Below are 17,131 nucleotides of genomic sequence, written 5' to 3'. Positions count from 1 at the left end.
GTGATACACACTGCACCAGGTAGAGCATGTTATACACATTGCACCAGGTAGAGCATGCCGTTATACACACTGCACCAGGTAGAGCATGTTATACACACTGCACCAGGTAGAGCATGCTGTTATACACATTGCACCAGGTAGAGCACGTTATACGCAATGCGCCAGGTAGAGCACGCCGTTATACACATTGCGCCACGTAGAGCACGCCGTTATACACATTGCACCAGGTAGAGCACGCCGTTATACACATTGCACCAGGTAGAGCACGCCGTTATACACATTGCACCAGGTAGAGCACGCCGTTATACACATTGCACCAGGTAGAGCACGCCGTTATACACATTGCACCAGGTAGAGCACGCCGTTATACACATTGCACCAGGTAGAGCACGCCGTTATACACATTGCACCAGGTAGAGCACGCCGTTATACACATTGCACCAGGTAGAGCACGCCGCAACACAGTCTAGAAGACCATATACCTTAATGCTATATATACTAAAGACTCTGTACATGGGGCACACTTACTACAAAACTACTGTAGAAAGCACATATTACTCCAGGTGATCAACTCGGTTACATACCCATGGACATGAAAGCTAGGACTCCGTTCTGTGCATGCACCTCACTCCCCCTCTTCCGCCTGCTATATGGGAACGTACCTTCCGCACCAGGGCCCTGTGCTGTCACCGCTGCTTCCGTCAGATAAAAGTGAGAAGTTTGAGGGGGGGGTTGTACCCAATGCGGCCACCTCGGGAACTGGCTCCCCTGCCACAGGCCCGGTAGCTGGGCGTCCGTAGGGATGCTGGGGACACCTGATGGTAATGGTGCAGCCCGCTCTTCTCACGGCAGCAGTATGGTGGACGAACACGGCAGGGGCTGGAGGTGAGGTTCCTGGCCGGTCACCGCTGCTCTCCTTCACACAGATCGCGGGAGAGCACACTGGAGGCAGCCGAGAGGGAGGCAGATATCGGGTTGGGAGGGAGCTGCAGTTCACGGTCTTGGTGAGTCACCACCCACAGCACAGCGTACAGCAGTCGTAGAGCCGTCGTCTCTCTCTGCCCGGCCCCCGTGTGATGCCGCTGCACGTGATCAGGCGGGGGAGGGGGCACCACCAGACTGCCAGTGGTAAGGCTCCACCTCCGCTCTGTATGGGCAAGAAGCGCCGTCGCCGTCAGTTTACAAGGAGTTGGCTGCAGCGGAGCGCGTCCCCGGGGACCCTCACATTTTTGAAAAGTGAGTCCCCACCTTCAGATCCGGGTAAAATACGCGCTATAGCGCGTATTTGCGAACACTGTACAATATCCCAATGTTATCCTGTGGATACCTGTGGACATAAGAGAAATCACGTTATCAACGGTAAGTTCTTACCATAACGTTCATTTCTTAATATCCTAAAAGTTTGAATAAATCCATCGTCCATAAAAGCGTAAGTATAGCATTGAGCTGTCTGATGCCTACCTGGCATTTTCAGTCCTATAACCTGCTTGCTCTTCCTAAAACCTAACAATTTCTGTTTCAGAATATAATGAGTCTCTAAAACTATGTGCTGTTGTGCCATATGGTGTGACATTGTGCTGTATGGTGCTTTCCTAACATTTTGAGTCCAATATCCAGCTTGCTCTTAATATCCTAATAGTTTTCATATCAGAATGTACTGGTTCTCTAAAACTATGTGGTGTTGTGCGGTGTGGCATGGTAATGTTCTGTATGATGTCTACCTAAAGTTTTCACTCCGATATCCAACTTGCTTTTACTTAATATCCTAATACAGAGATTCTCAAACTTGGTTTTCAAGGCAACTTAATGGTCCAAGTTTTAAGTAAATCCAGTTCTGTAAGGTGCCTTGCATTATGGCATCATGTGATATGTTGACTTCCTGTAGGGTGTTGTGCGTTTCGTTTAAAATTGTCTGTTTTATATTGTTTACAGACTTTACTTACTAGTAATGTTTCCACTTCTAAATAGGGAAGATACTCTATTGAATGTTGAGGTTTTTGGGTACCTGAAAGAAAATGGTTTGCTTCATCCATTAGCAAATTTGCAAGAGGAAGCCAATGTCTTCAAACACGGAGGACAGCTGTGTGGGTGACATTAAAAGCGAGCATCAGGATTCAGTGCTGCAGACTATTGTGTCTCCGAAGCTGCCGGACTCGATGTTTGTTGACTTCAGTGCACAGGTAAATATCTTTTGTATTCGTTTTAGATAACTATATTCCTTTCATATTGTAATAGTTTGTATTGCTGGGTGTAAGATGTTTTGATGGCTGTATTGTGCCTTGCTGAAGTTGTCAGCTTGCTTTCATTTAAAATCCTAATAGTTTGCATTTCAGAATTTAATGCATCTTTAAAACTATGCTATATTGAATGGCAATGTGCTGTATTTGGTGCTTTCGTACCATTTTAAGTCCCTACCCAGCTTGCTTTTTTTTTTTATATCCTAATAGTTTGAATATCTGGGTTAAACCAGTATTCAGCATCCCTACAACTTAGACTTAATTGCTGCTTGCTCCTCTAGGGTAAGCTTGCCGCCACCATTAGTATAGCATCATGCTGTGCCGTAAAGTGCCATGCGGCATGGCATTGTGCTATATGGTGCCTTCCTGACATCCGTCCCATTTCCAGCTTGCTTTCTTTTAAAATCTTAATAGCTTGCCTCTCTAAAACTATGCGGTGCTTTACTGTATGGCATGGTACTGTGCTGTTATGGTGCTTTCGTACCATTTTAAGTCCCTACCCAGCTTGCTTTTTCTTAATATCCTAATAGTTTGAATATCTGGGTTAAACCAGTATTCAGCATCCCTTGCAACTATTAGACTTAATTGTGCTTCTTGCGCCTCTAGGGTAAGCTTGCTGCCACCATTAGTATAGCATCATGCTGTGCCGTATAGTGCCATGCGGCATGGCATTGTGCTATATGGGGCCTTCATGACATCCGTCCCATTTGCAACTTGCTTTCATTTAAAATCCTTTTAGTTTGCATTTCAGAATTTAATGCATCTCTAAAACTATGCTATATTGAATGGCAATGTGCTGTATTTGGTGCTTTCGTACCATTTTAAGTCCCTACCCAGCTTGCGTTTTCTTAATATCCTAATAGATTAAATATCTGGGTTAAACCAGTATTCAGCATCCCTTGCAACCATTAGACTTAATTGTGCTTCTTGCGCCTCTAGGGCAAGCTTGCTGCCACCATTAGTATAGCATCATGCTGTGCCGTATAGTGCCATGCGGCATGGCATTGTGCTATATGGTGCCTTCCTGACATCCGTCCTATTTCCAGCTTGCTTTCTTTTAAAATCCTAATAGTTTGCCTCTCTAAAACTATGCGGTGCTTTACCGTATGGCATGGTACTGTGCTGTTATGGTGCTTTCGTACCATTTTAAGTCCCTACCCAGCTTGCTTTTTCTTAATATCCTAATCGTTTGAATATCTGGGTTAAACCAGTATTCAGCATCCCTTGCAACCATTAGACTTAATTGCTGCTTGCGCCTCTAGGGTAAGCTTGCCGTCACCGTTAGTATAGCATCGTGCTGTGCAGTATAGTGCCATGCGGCATGGCATTGTGCTATATGGTGCCTTCATGACATCCGTCCCATTTGCAACTTGCTTTCATTTAAAATCCTTATAGTTTGCATTTCAGAATGTAATACATCTCTAAAACTATGCTGTTAGATGGCATGGCAATGTGCTGTATTTGGTGCTTTCGTACCATTTTAAGTCCCTATCCAGCTTCCTTCTTAATATCCTAATAGTTTGAATATCTGGGTTAAACCAGTGTTCAGCATCCCTTGCAACCATTAGACTTAATTGCTGCTTGCGCCTTTAGGGTAAACTTGCCGTCACCGTTAGTATAGCATCATGCTGTGCCCTATAGTGCCATGCGGCATGGTATTGTGCTATATGGGGCCTTCATGACTTCCGTCCCATTTGCAACTTGCTTTCATTTAAAATCCTTATAGTTTGCATTTCAGAATTTAATGCATCTCTAAAACTATGCTGTGTTGCATGGCATTGTGCTATATAGTGCCTTCCTGACATCCGTCCCATTTCCAGCTTGCCTTCTTTTAAAATCCTAATAGCTTGCCTCTCTAAAACTATGCGGTGCTTTACCGTATGGCATGGTACTGTGCTGTTATGGTGCTTTCGTACCATTTTAAGTCCCTACCCAGTTTGCTTTTTCTTAATATCCTAATAGTTTGAATATCTGGGTTAAACCAGTATTCAGCATCCCTTGCAACCATTAGACTTAAGTGCTGCTTGCGCCTCTAGGGTAAGCTTGCCGTCACCGTTAGTATAGCATAATGCTGTGCCGTATAGTGCCATGCGGCATGGCATTATGCTATATGGGGCCTTCATGACATCCGTCCCATTTGCAACTTGCTTTCATTTAAAATCCTTTTAGTTTGCATTTCAGAATTTAATGCATCTCTAAAACTATGCTATATTGAATGGCAATGTGCTGTATTTGGTGCTTTCGTACCATTTTAAGTCTCTTCCCAGCTTGCTTTTTCTTAATATCCTAATAGTTTGAATATCTGGGTTAAACCAGTATTCAGCATCCCTTGCAACCATTAGACTTAATTGTGCTACTTGCGCCTCTAGGGTAAGCTTGCTGCCACCATTAGTATAGCATCATGCTGTGCCGTATAGTGCCATGCGGCATGGCATTGTGCTATATGGTGCCTTCCTGACATCCGTCCCATTTCCAGCTTGCTTTCTTTTAAAAATCTTAATAGCTTGCCTCTCTAAAACTATGCGGTGCTTTACTGTATGGCATGGTACTGTGCTGTTATGGTGCTTTCGTACCATTTTAAGTCCCTACCCAGCTTGCTTTTTCTTAATATCCTAATAGTTTGAATATCTGGGTTAAACCAGTATTCAGCATCCCTTGCAACCATTAGACTTAATTGCTGCTTGCGCCTCTAGGGTAAGCTTGCCGTCACCGTTAGTATAGCATCGTGCTGTGCCGTATAGTGCCATGCGGCATGGCATTGTGCTATATGGTGCCTTCATGACATCCGTCCCATTTGCAACTTGCTTTCATTTAAAATCCTTATAGTTTGCATTTCAGAATGTAATATATCTCTAAAACTATGCTTTTAGATGGCATGGCAATGTGCTGTATTTGGTGCTTTCGTACCATTTTAAGTCCCTATCCAGCTTCCTTCTTAATATCCTAATAGTTTGAATATCTGGGTTAAACCAGTGCTCAGCATCCCTTGCAACCATTAGACTTCATTGCTGCTTGCGCCTTTATGGTAAACTTGCCGTCACCGTTAGTATAGCATCATGCTGTGCCGTATAGTGCCATGCGGCATGGCATTGTGCTATATGGGGCCTTCATGACATCCGTCCCATTTGCAACTTGCTTTCATTTAAAATCCTTATAGTTTGCATTTCAGAATTTAATGCATCTCTAAAACTATGCTGTGTTGCATGGCATTGTGCTATATAGTGCCTTCCTGACATCCGTCCCATTTCCAGCTTGCCTTCTTTTAAAATCCTAATAGCTTGCCTCTCTAAAACTATGCGGTGCTTTACCGTATGGCATGGTACTGTGCTGTTATGGTGCTTTCGTACCATTTTAAGTCCCTACCCAGTTTGCTTTTTCTTAATATCCTAATAGTTTGAATATCTGGGTTAAACCAGTATTCAGCATCCCTTGCAACCATTAGACTTAATTGCTGCTTGCGCCTCTAGGGTAAGCTTGCCGTCACCGTTAGTATAGCATAATGCTGTGCCGTATAGTGCCATGCGGCATGGCATTATGCTATATGGGGCCTTCATGACATCCGTCCCATTTGCAACTTGCTTTCATTTAAAATCCTTTTAGTTTGCATTTCAGAATTTAATGCATCTCTAAAACTATGCTATATTGAATGGCAATGTGCTGTATTTGGTGCTTTCGTACCATTTTAAGTCTCTACCCAGCTTGCTTTTTCTTAATATCCTAATAGTTTGAATATCTGGGTTAAACCAGTATTCAGCATCCCTTGCAACCATTAGACTTAATTGTGCTTCTTGCGCCTCTAGGGTAAGCTTGCTGCCACCATTAGTATAGCATCATGCTGTGCCGTATAGTGCCGTGCGGCATGGCATTGTGCTATATGGTGCCTTCCTGACATCCGTCCCATTTCCAGCTTGCTTTCTTTTAAAATCTTAATAGCTTGCCTCTCTAAAACTATGCGGTGCTTTACTGTATGGCATGGTACTGTGCTGTTATGGTGCTTTCGTACCATTTTAAGTCCCTACCCAGCTTGCTTTTTCTTAATATCCTAATAGTTTGAATATCTTGGTTAAACCAGTATTCAGCATCCCTTGCAACCATTAGACTTAATTGCTGCTTGCGCCTCTAGGGTAAGCTTGCCGTCACCGTTAGTATAGCATCATGCTGTGCCGTATAGTGCCATGCGGCATGGCATTGTGCTATATGGTGCCTTCATGACATCCGTCCCATTTGCAACTTGCTTTCATTTAAAATCCTTTTAGTTTGCATTTCAGAATTTAATGCATCTCTAAAACTATGCTATATTGAATGGCAATGTGCTGTATTTGGTGCTTTCGTACCATTTTAAGTCTCTACCCAGCTTGCTTTTTCTTAATATCCTAATAGTTTGAATATCTCGGTTAAACCAGTATTCAGCATCCCTTGCAACCATTAGACTTAATTGTGCTTCTTGCGCCTCTAGGGTAAGCTTGCTGCCACCATTAGTATAGCATCATGCTGTGCCGTATAGTGCCATACGGCATGGCATTGTGCTATATGGTGCCTTCCTGACATCCGTCCTATTTGCAGCTTGCTTTCATTTAAAATCCTAAGTTTGCATTTCAGAATTTAATGCATCTCTAAAACTATTCTATATTGAATGGCAATGTGCTGTATTTGGTGCTTTCGTACCATTTTAAGTCCCTACCCAGCTTGCTTTTTCTTAATATCCTAATAGATTGAATATCTGGGTTAAACCAGTATTCAGCATCCCTACAACTTAGACTTAATTGCTGCTTGCGCCGCTAGGTTAAGTTTGCCATCACCGTTAGTATAGCATCATGCTGTGCCGTATAGTGCCATGCGGCATGGCATTGTGCTATATGGTGCCTTCCTGACGTATGTCCCATTTCCAGCTTGCTTTCTTTTTAAATCCTAATAGCTTGCCTCTCTAAAACTATGCGGTGCTTTACCGTATGGCATGGTACTGTGCTGTTATGGTGCTTTCGTACCATTTTAAGTCCCTACCCAGCTTGCTTTTTCTTAATATCCTAATAGTTTGAATATCTGGGTTAAACCAGTATTCAGCATCCCTTGCAACCATTAGACTTAATTGCTGCTTGCGTCTTTAGGGTAAACTTGCCGTCACCGTTAGTATAGCATCATGCTGTGCCGTATAGTGCCATGCGGCATGGCATTGTGCTATATGGGGCCTTCATGACATCCGTCCCATTTGCAACTTGCTTTCATTTAAAATCCTTATAGTTTGCATTTCAGAATTTAATGCATCTCTAAAACTATGCTGTGTTGCATGGCATTGTGCTATATAGTGCCTTCCTGACATCCGTCCCATTTCCAGCTTGCTTTCTTTTAAAATCCTAATAGCTTGCCTCTCTAAAACTATGCGGTGCTTTACCGTATGGCATGGTACTGTGCTGTTATGGTGCTTTCGTACCATTTTAAGTCCCTACCCAGCTTGCTTTTTCTTAATATCCTAATAGTTTGAATATCTTGGTTAAACCTGTATTCAGCATCCCTTGCAACCATTAGACTTAATTGCTGCTTGCGCCTCTAGGGTAAGCTTGCCGCCACCATTAGTATAGCATCATGCTGTGCCGTAAAGTGCCATGCGGCATGGCATTGTGCTATATGGTGCCTTCCTGACATCCGTCCCATTTCCAGCTTGCTTTCTTTTAAAATCTTAATAGCTTGCCTCTCTAAAACTATGCGGTGCTTTACTGTATGGCATGGTACTGTGCTGTTATGGTGCTTTCGTACCATTTTAAGTCCCTACCCAGCTTGCTTTTTCTTAATATCCTAATAGTTTGAATATCTGGGTTAAACCAGTATTCAGCATCACTTGCAACCATTAGACTTAATTGCTGCTTGCGCCTCTAGGGTAAGCTTGCCGTCACCGTTAGTATAGCATCATGCTGTGCCGTATAGTGCCATGCGGCATGGCATTGTGCTATATGGTGCCTTCCTGACGTATGTCCCATTTCCAGCTTGCTTTCTTTTTAAATCCTAATAGCTTGCCTCTCTAAAACTATGCGGTGCTTTACCGTATGGCATGGTACTGTGCTGTTATGGTGCTTTCTTACCATTTTAAGTCCCTATCCAGCTTCCTTCTTAATATCCTAATAGTTTGAATATCTGGGTTAAACCAGTGTTCAGCATCCCTTGCAACCATTAGACTTAATTGCTGCTTGCGCCTTTAGGGTAAACTTGCCGTCACCGTTAGTATAGCATCATGCTGTGCCGTATAGTGCCATGCGGCATGGCATTGTGCTATATGGGGCCTTCATGACATCCGTCCCATTTGCAACTTGCTTTCATTTAAAATCCTTATAGTTTGCATTTCAGAATTTAATGCATCTCTAAAACTATGCTGTGTTGCATGGCATTGTGCTATATAGTGCCTTCCTGACATCCGTCCCATTTCCAGCTTGCTTTCTTTTAAAATCCTAATAGCTTGCCTCTCTAAAACTATGCGGTGCTTTACCGTATGGCATGGTACTGTGCTGTTATGGTGCTTTCGTACCATTTTCTCTAACGTCCTAAGTGGATGCTGGGGACTCCGTCAGGACCATGGGGTTTAGCGGCTCCGCAGGAGACAGGGCACAATAATAAAAGCTTTAGGATCAGGTGGTGTGCACTGGCTCCTCCCCCTATGACCCTCCTCCAAGCCTCAGTTAGATCTTTGTGCCCGGCCGAGAAGGGTGCAATCTAGGTGGCTCTCCTGAGCTGCTTAGAATAAAAGTTTAAGTTAGGTTTTTTATTTTCAGTGAGTCCTGCTGGCAACAGGCTCACTGCTACGAGGGACTTAGGGGAGAGAAGAAAACTCACCTGCGTGCAGGATGGATTTGCTTCTTAGGCTACTGGACACCATTAGCTCCAGAGGGAGTCGGAACACAGGTCTCACCCTGGGGTTCGTCCCGGAGCCGTGCCGCCGACCCCCCTTGCAGATGCCGAAGTTGAAGAGGTCCAGAGGTCCAGAAACAGGCGGCAGAAGACTTTCAGTCTTCATAAGGTAGCGCACAGCACTGCAGCTGTGCGCCATTGTTGTCAGCACACTTCATACCAGCGGTCACTGAGGGTGCAGGGCGCTGGGGGGGGCGCCCTGGGCAGCAATGTATTATACCTTTTTTATGGCTAAAATACATCACATATAGCCCTTGAGGCTATATGGATGTATTTAACCCCTGCCAGATCTCACAATCTCCGGGAGAAGAGCCCGCCGTTTTAGGGGGCGGGGCCTATTCTCCTCAGCACACGGCGCCATTTTCCTGCTCAGCTCTGCTGTGAGGAAGGCTCCCAGGCTCTCCCCTGCACTGCACTACAGAAACAGGGTTAAAACAGAGAGGGGGGGCACTTATTTGGCGATATGATTACATATGTGAAAATGCTATAAGGGAAAACACTTGTATAAGGGGTTGTCCCTGTATAATTATAGCGTTTTTGGTGTGTGCTGGCAAACTCTCCCTCTGTCTCCCCAAAGGGCTAGTGGGGTCCTGTCCTCTATCAGAGCATTCCCTGTGTGTGTGCTGTGTGTCGGTACGTGTGTGTCGACATGTAGGAGGACGATGTTGGTGAGGAGGCGGAGCAAATTGCCTGTATTGGTGATGTCACTCTCTAGGGAGTCGACACCGGAATGGATGGCTTATTTAGGAATTACGTGATAATGTCAACACGATGCAAGGTCGGTTGACGACATGAGACGGCCGGCAAATAAATTAGTACCTGTCCAGGCGTCTCAGACACCGTCAGGGGCTTGTAAAAATGCCCATTTACCTCAGTTGGTCGACACAGACACAGACTTCAGTGTCGACGGTGAAGAAACAAACATATTTTCCTTTAGGGCCACACGTTACATGTTAAGGGCAATGAAGGGGGTGTTATATATTTCTGATACTACAAGTACCACAAATAAGGGTATTATGTAGGGTGGGAATAATCTACTTGTAGTTTTTCCTGAATCAGATAAATTAAAGTGTGTGATGATACGTGGGTTTCCTCCGATAGAAGATTATTGGAGGTATACCCTTTCCCGCCAGAAGTGAGGGCGAGTTGGGAAACACACCTTAGGGTGGATAAGGCGCTCACACGCTTATAAAAACAAGTGGCGTTACCGTCTCCAGATACGGCCGCCCTCAAGGAGCCAGCTGATAGGAAGCTGAAAAATATCCTAAAAAGTATATACACACATACTGGTGTTATACTACGACCAGCAATCGCCTCAGCCTGGATGTGCAGCGCTGGGGGGGCTTGGTCGGATTTCCTGACTGAAAATATTGATACCCTTGACAGGAACAATATTTTATTGACTATAGAGCATTTTAAGGATGCATTTCTATATATGCGAGATGCGCAGAGGGATATTTGCATTCTGGCATCAAGAGTAGATGTGATGTCCATATCTGCCAGACGATGTTTATAGACACGACAGTGGTCAGGTGATGCAGATTCCAGACGGCACATGGAAGTATTGCCGTATAAAGGGGCGGTCCATCGGACCTGGTGGCCATGGCAACAGCTGGAAAATCCACTTTTGTTACCCCAAGTCACATCTCAGCAGAAAAGGACACAGTCTTTTCAGTCTCAGTCCTTTCGTTCCCATAAAGGCAGGCGGGCAAAAGGCCAGTCATATCTGCCCAGGGTTAGAGGAAAGGGAAGAAGACTGCAGCAGGCAGCCCATTCCCAGGAACAGAAGTCCTCCACAGCTTCTGCCAAGTCCGCAGCATGACGCTGGGGCCATACAAGCGGACTCAGGTGCGGTGGGGGGTCATCTCAAGAGTTTCAGCACGCAGTGGGCTCACTAGCAAGTGGACTCCTGGATCCTACACGTAGTATCCCAGGTGTACATTGGAAATTCGAGACGTCTTCCCCTCACAAGTTCCTGAAGTCTGCTTTACCAACGTCTCCCTCCGACAGGGAGGCAGTATTGGGAAAAAATTCACAGGCTGTATTCCCAGCAGGTGATAATCAAAGTACCCCTCCTACAACAAGGGAAGGGGTATTATTCCACACTATATTGTGGTACTGAAGCCAAACGGCACGGTGAGATCTAAAAGATTTGAACAATTACATACAAGGGTTCAAATCAAGATGGAGTCACTCAGAGCAGTGATAGCGAACCAGGACGATATGGTGTCACTGGATATCAGGGACGCTTACCTACATGTCCAAATTTTGCCCTTCTCACCAAGGGTATTTCAGGTTCGTGGTACAGAACTGTCACTATCAGTTCAGACGCTGCCGTTTGGATTGTCCACGGCACCCCGGGTCTTTACCATGGTAATGGCCGAAATGATGATTCTTCCTAAAAGAAATATGGACGCTTTCCTGATAAGGGCAAGGTCCAGAGAACAGTTGGCGGTCGGAGTAGCACTATCTCAAGTAGTTCTACGACAGCACGAGTGGATTCTAAATATTCCAAAATCGCAGCTTTTTCCGACGACACGTCTAATGTTCCTAGGAATGATTCTGGACACAGTCCAGAAAAGGATGTTTTCTCCCGGAGAAGAAGGCCAGGGAGTTATCCGAGCTAGTCAGGAACCTCCTAAAACCAGGAAAAGTATCAGTGCATCATTGCACAAGGGTCCTGTGAAAAATGGTGGTTTCTTACAAAGCGATCCCATTCGGTAGATTTCACGCAAGAACCTTTCAGTGGAATCTGCTGGGAAAATGGTCTGGATCGCATCTTCAGATGCATCAGCGGATAACCCTGTCTCCAAGGACAAGGGTGTTTTCTTCTGCGGTGGCTGCAGAGTGCTCATCTATGAAAGGGCCGCAGATTCGACATTCAGGACTGGGTCCTGGTGACCACGGATGCCAGCCTGAGTGGCTGGGGAGCAGTCACACAAGGGAAAAAAATTCCAGGGAGTGTGATCAAGTCTGGAGACTTCTCTCCACATAAATATACTGGAGCTAAGGGCAATTTACAAGGCTCTAAGCTTAGCAAGACCTCTGCTTCAAGGTCAGCCGGTATTGATCCAGTGGGACAACATCACGGCAGTCGCCCACGTAAACAGACAGGGCGGCACAAGAAGCAGGAGGGAAATGGCAGAAACTGCAAGGATTCTTCGCTGGGCGAAAAATCATGTGATAACACTCTCAGCAGTGTTAATTCCGGGAGTGGAAAACTGGGAAGCAGACTTCCTCAGCAGGCATAACCTCCACCCGGGAGAGTGGGGACTTCAGCGGGAAGTCTTCCACATGATTGTAAACCGTTGGGAAGAACCAAAGGTGGACATGATGGCGTCCCGCCTGAACAAAAAACTAGACAGATATTGCGCCAGGTCAAGGGACCCTCAGGCAATAGCGGTGGACGCTCTGGTAACACTGTGGGTGTACCAGTCAGGGTATGTGTTCCCTCCTATGCATCTCATACCAAAAGTACTGAGAATCATAAGAAGGAGATGAGTAAGAACGATACTCGTGGTTCCGGATGGGTCAAGAAGGACTTGGTACCCGGAACTTCAAGAGATGCTCACGGAAGAACCGTGGCCTCTACCTTTAAGAGAGGACCTGCTCCAGCAGGGGCCTTGTCTGTTCCAAGACTTACCGCGGCTGCGTTTGACGGCATGGCAGTTGAACGCCGGATCCTGAAAGGGCATTCCAGATGAAGTCATCCCTACCCTGGTCGAAGCCAGGAAGGATGTAACCGCAAAACATTTTCACCGCATTTGGCGAAAATATGTTGCGTGGTGTGAGGCCAAGAAGGTCCCTACAGAGGAATTCCAACTGGGTCGTTTCCTACATTTCCTGAAAACAGGACTGTCTATGGGCCTAAAAGTAGGGTCCATTAAGGTTCAAATTTCGACCCTGTCGAATTCTTTCCAGAAAGAACTGGCTTCAGTGCCTGAAGTTCAGACGTTTGTAAAAGGGGTACTGCATATACAGCCTCCTTTTGTGCCCCCAGTGGCACTTTGGGATCTCAATGTTGTTTTGAGTTTCCTAAAGTCACATTGGTTTGATCCACTCACCACTGTGGAATTAAAATATTTCACATGGAAGGTGAAGTTTCTATTAGCCCTGGCTTCAGCCAGGCGTGTGTCAGAATGGGCGGCTTTATCATATAAAAGCCCTTACTTAATTTTTCATTCTGACAGGGCAGAATTGAGGACTCGTCCTCAAATTTCTCCTTAAGGTGTTTTCTGTTTTTCACATGAACCAACCTATTGTGGTACCTGCGGCTACTAGGGACTTGGAGGACTCCAAGTTACTTGACGTTGTCAGGGCCCTGAAAATATATGTTTCCAGGACGACTGGAGTCAGAAAATCTGACTCGCTGTTTAGCCTGTATGCACCCAACAAGATGGGTGTTCCTGCTTCTAAGCAGACGATTGCTCGCTGGATTTGTAGTACAATTCAGCTTGCACATTCTGTGGCAGGCTTGCCACAGCCAAAATCAGTAAAAGCCCATTCCACAAGGAAGTGGGCTCATCTTGGGCGGCTGCCCGAGGGGTCTCGGCTTTACAACTTTGCCGAGCTGCTACTTGGTCAGGGGCACACCCTGACTGAGGAGGACCTGGAGTTCTCTCATTCGGTGCTGCAGAGTCATCCGCACTCTCCCGCCCGTTTGGGAGCTTTGGTATAATCCCCATGGTCCTGACGGAGTCCCCAGCATCCACTTAGGACGTTAGAGAAAATAAGAATTTACTTACCGATAATTCTATTTCTCGTAGTCCGTAGTGGATGCTGGGCGCCCATCCCAAGTGCGGATTGTCTGCAATACTTGTACATAGTTATTGTTACAAAAATCGGGTTATTCTTGTTGTGAGCCATCTTTTCAGAGGCTCCTTCGTTGTTGTCATACTGTTAACTGGGTTCAGATCACAGGTTGTACGGTGTGATTGGTGTGGCTGGTATGAGTCTTACCCGGGATTCAATATCCTTCCTATGCATGCTCGTCCGGGCACAGTATCCTAACTGAGGCTTGGAGGAGGGTCATAGGGGGAGGAGCCAGTGCACACCACCTGATCCTAAAGCTTTTATTATTGTGCCCTGTCTCCTGCGGAGCCGCTAAACCCCATGGTCCTGACGGAGTCCCCAGCATCCACTACGGACTAGGAGAAATAGAATTATCGGTAAGTAAATTCTTATTTTAAGTCCCTACCCAGCTTGCTTTTTCTTAATATCCTAATAGTTTGAATATCTGGGTTAAACCAGTATTTAGCATCCCTTGCAACCATTAGACTTAATTGCTGCTTGCGCCTCTAGGGTAAGCTTGCCGCCACCATTAGTATAGCATCATGCTGTGCCGTAAAGTGCCATGCGGCATGGCATTGTGCTATATGGTGCCTTCCTGACATCCGTCCCATTTCCAGCTTGCTTTCTTTTAAAATCTTAATAGCTTGCCTCTCTAAAACTATGCGGTGCTTTACTGTATGGCATGGTACTGTGCTGTTATGGTGCTTTCGTACCATTTTAAGTCCCTACCCAGCTTGCTTTTTCTTAATATCCTAATAGTTTGAATATCTGGGTTAAACCAGTATTCAGCATCCCTTGCAACCATTAGACTTAATTGCTGCTTGCGCCTCTAGGGTAAGCTTGCCGTCACCGTTAGTATAGCATCGTGCTGTGCCGTATAGTGCCATGCGGCATGGCATTGTGCTATATGGTGCCTTCATGACATCCGTCCCATTTGCAACTTGCTTTCATTTAAAATCCTTATAGTTTGCATTTCAGAATGTAATACATCTCTAAAACTATGCTGTTATATGGCATGGCAATGTGCTGTATTTGGTGCTTTCGTACCATTTTAAGTCCCTATCCAGCTTCCTTCTTAATATCCTAATCGTTTGAATATCTGGGTTAAACCAGTATTCAGCATCCCTTGCAACCATTAGACTTAATTGCTGCTTGCGCCTCTAGGGTAAGCTTGCCGTCACCGTTAGTATAGCATCGTGCTGTGCCGTATAGTGCCATGCGGCATGGCATTGTGCTATATGGTGCCTTCATGACATCCGTCCCATTTGCAACTTGCTTTCATTTAAAATCCTTATAGTTTGCATTTCAGAATGTAATACATCTCTAAAACTATGCTGTTATATGGCATGGCAATGTGCTGTATTTGGTGCTTTCGTACCATTTTAAGTCCCTATCCAGCTTCCTTCTTAATATCCTAATCGTTTGAATATCTGGGTTAAACCAGTATTCAGCATCCCTTGCAACCATTAGACTTAATTGCTGCTTGCGCCTCTAGGGTAAGCTTGCCGTCACCGTTAGTATAGCATCGTGCTGTGCCGTATAGTGCCATGCGGCATGGCATTGTGCTATATGGGGCCTTCATGACATCCGTCCCATTTGCAACTTGCTTTCATTTAAAATCCTTATAGTTTGCATTTCAGAATGTAATACATCTCTAAAACTATGCTGTTATATGGCATGGCAATGTGCTGTATTTGGTGCTTTCGTACCATTTTAAGTCCCTATCCAGCTTCCTTCTTAATATCCTAATCGTTTGAATATCTGGGTTAAACCAGTTTTCAGCATCCCTTGCAACCATTAGACTTAATTGCTGCTTGCGCCTTTAGGGTAAACTTGCCGTCACCGTTAGTATAGCATCATGCTATGCCGTATAGTGCCATGCGGCATGGCATTGTGCTATATGGGGCCTTCATGACATCCGTCCCATTTGCAACTTGCTTTCATTTAAAATTCTTTTAGTTTGCATTTCAGAATTTAATGCATCTCTAAAACTATGCTTTATTTAATGGCAATGTGCTGTATTTTTTGCTTTCGTACCATTTTAAGTCCCTACCCAGCTTGCTTTTTCTTAATATCCTAATCGTTTGAATATCTGGGTTAAACCAGTAATCAGCATCCCTTGCAACCATTAGACTTAATTGTGCTTCTTGCGCCTCTAGGGTAAGCTTGCTGCCACCATTAGTATAGCATCATGCTGTGCCGTATAGTGCCATGCGGCATGGCATTGTGCTATATGGTGCCTTCCTGACGTCTGTCCCATTTCCAGCTTGCTTTCTTTTAAAATCCTAATAGTTTGCCTCTCTAAAACTATGCTGTGCTTTACCGTATGGCATGGTACTGTGCTGTTATGGTGCTTTCGTACCATTTTAAGTCCCTACCCAGCTTGCTTTTTCTTAATATCCTAATCGTTTGAATATCTGGGTTAAACCAGTATTCAGCATCCCTTGCAACCATTAGACTTAATTGCTGCTTGCGCCTCTAGGGTAAGCTTGCCGTCACCGTTAGTATAGCATCGTGCTGTGCCGTATAGTGCCATGCGGCATGGCATTGTGCTATATGGTGCCTTCATGACATCCGTCCCATTTGCAACTTGCTTTCATTTAAAATCCTTATAGTTTGCATTTCAGAATGTAATACATCTCTAAAACTATGCTGTTAGATGGCATGGCAATGTGCTGTATTTGGTGCTTTCGTACCATTTTAAGTCCCTATCCAGCTTCCTTCTTAATATCCTAATAGTTTGAATATCTGGGTTAAACCAGTGTTCAGCATCCCTTGCAACCATTAGACTTAATTGCTGCTTGCGCCTTTAGAGTAAACTTGCCGTCACCGTTAGTATAGCATCATGCTGTGCGTATAGTGCCATGCGGCATGGCATTGTGCTATATGGGGCCTTCATGACATCCGTCCCATTTGCAACTTGCTTTCATTTAAAATCCTTATAGTTTGCATTTCAGAATTTAATGCATCTCTAAAACTATGCTGTGTTGCATGGCATTGTGCTATATAGTGCCTTCCTGACATCCGTCCCATTTCCAGCTTGCCTTCTTTTAAAATCCTAATAGCTTGCCTCTCTAAAACTATGCGGTGCTTTACCGTATGGCATGGTACTGTGCTGTTATGGTGCTTTCGTACCATTTTAAGTCCCTACCCAGTTTGCTTTTTCTTAATATCCTAATAGTTTGAATATCTGGTTTAAACCAGTATTC

General features: G+C 44.9%; 1 long non-coding RNA gene across 4 annotated transcripts in view; it reads left to right on the top strand.

Moving 5' to 3' along the window:
• Positions 1-17,131, top strand: part of LOC134927877 (uncharacterized) — a 158,703-nt gene that overhangs the window by 57,822 nt on the left and 83,750 nt on the right. For all 4 annotated transcript variants that reach the window (XR_010177761.1, XR_010177760.1, XR_010177758.1 and 1 more), the window contains exon 7: positions 1,969-2,180. This is a non-coding gene — a long non-coding RNA (uncharacterized LOC134927877). The remainder of the gene's footprint in view (positions 1-1,968; positions 2,181-17,131) is intronic.

The sequence above is a fragment of the Pseudophryne corroboree genome, chromosome 5, assembly GCF_028390025.1.
Source record: "Pseudophryne corroboree isolate aPseCor3 chromosome 5, aPseCor3.hap2, whole genome shotgun sequence".
NCBI classification, from domain to species: domain Eukaryota; kingdom Metazoa; phylum Chordata; class Amphibia; order Anura; family Myobatrachidae; genus Pseudophryne; species Pseudophryne corroboree.
Note: the sequence above shows the minus strand (reverse complement) of the source record. Positions and strands in the feature narration are given on the sequence as shown.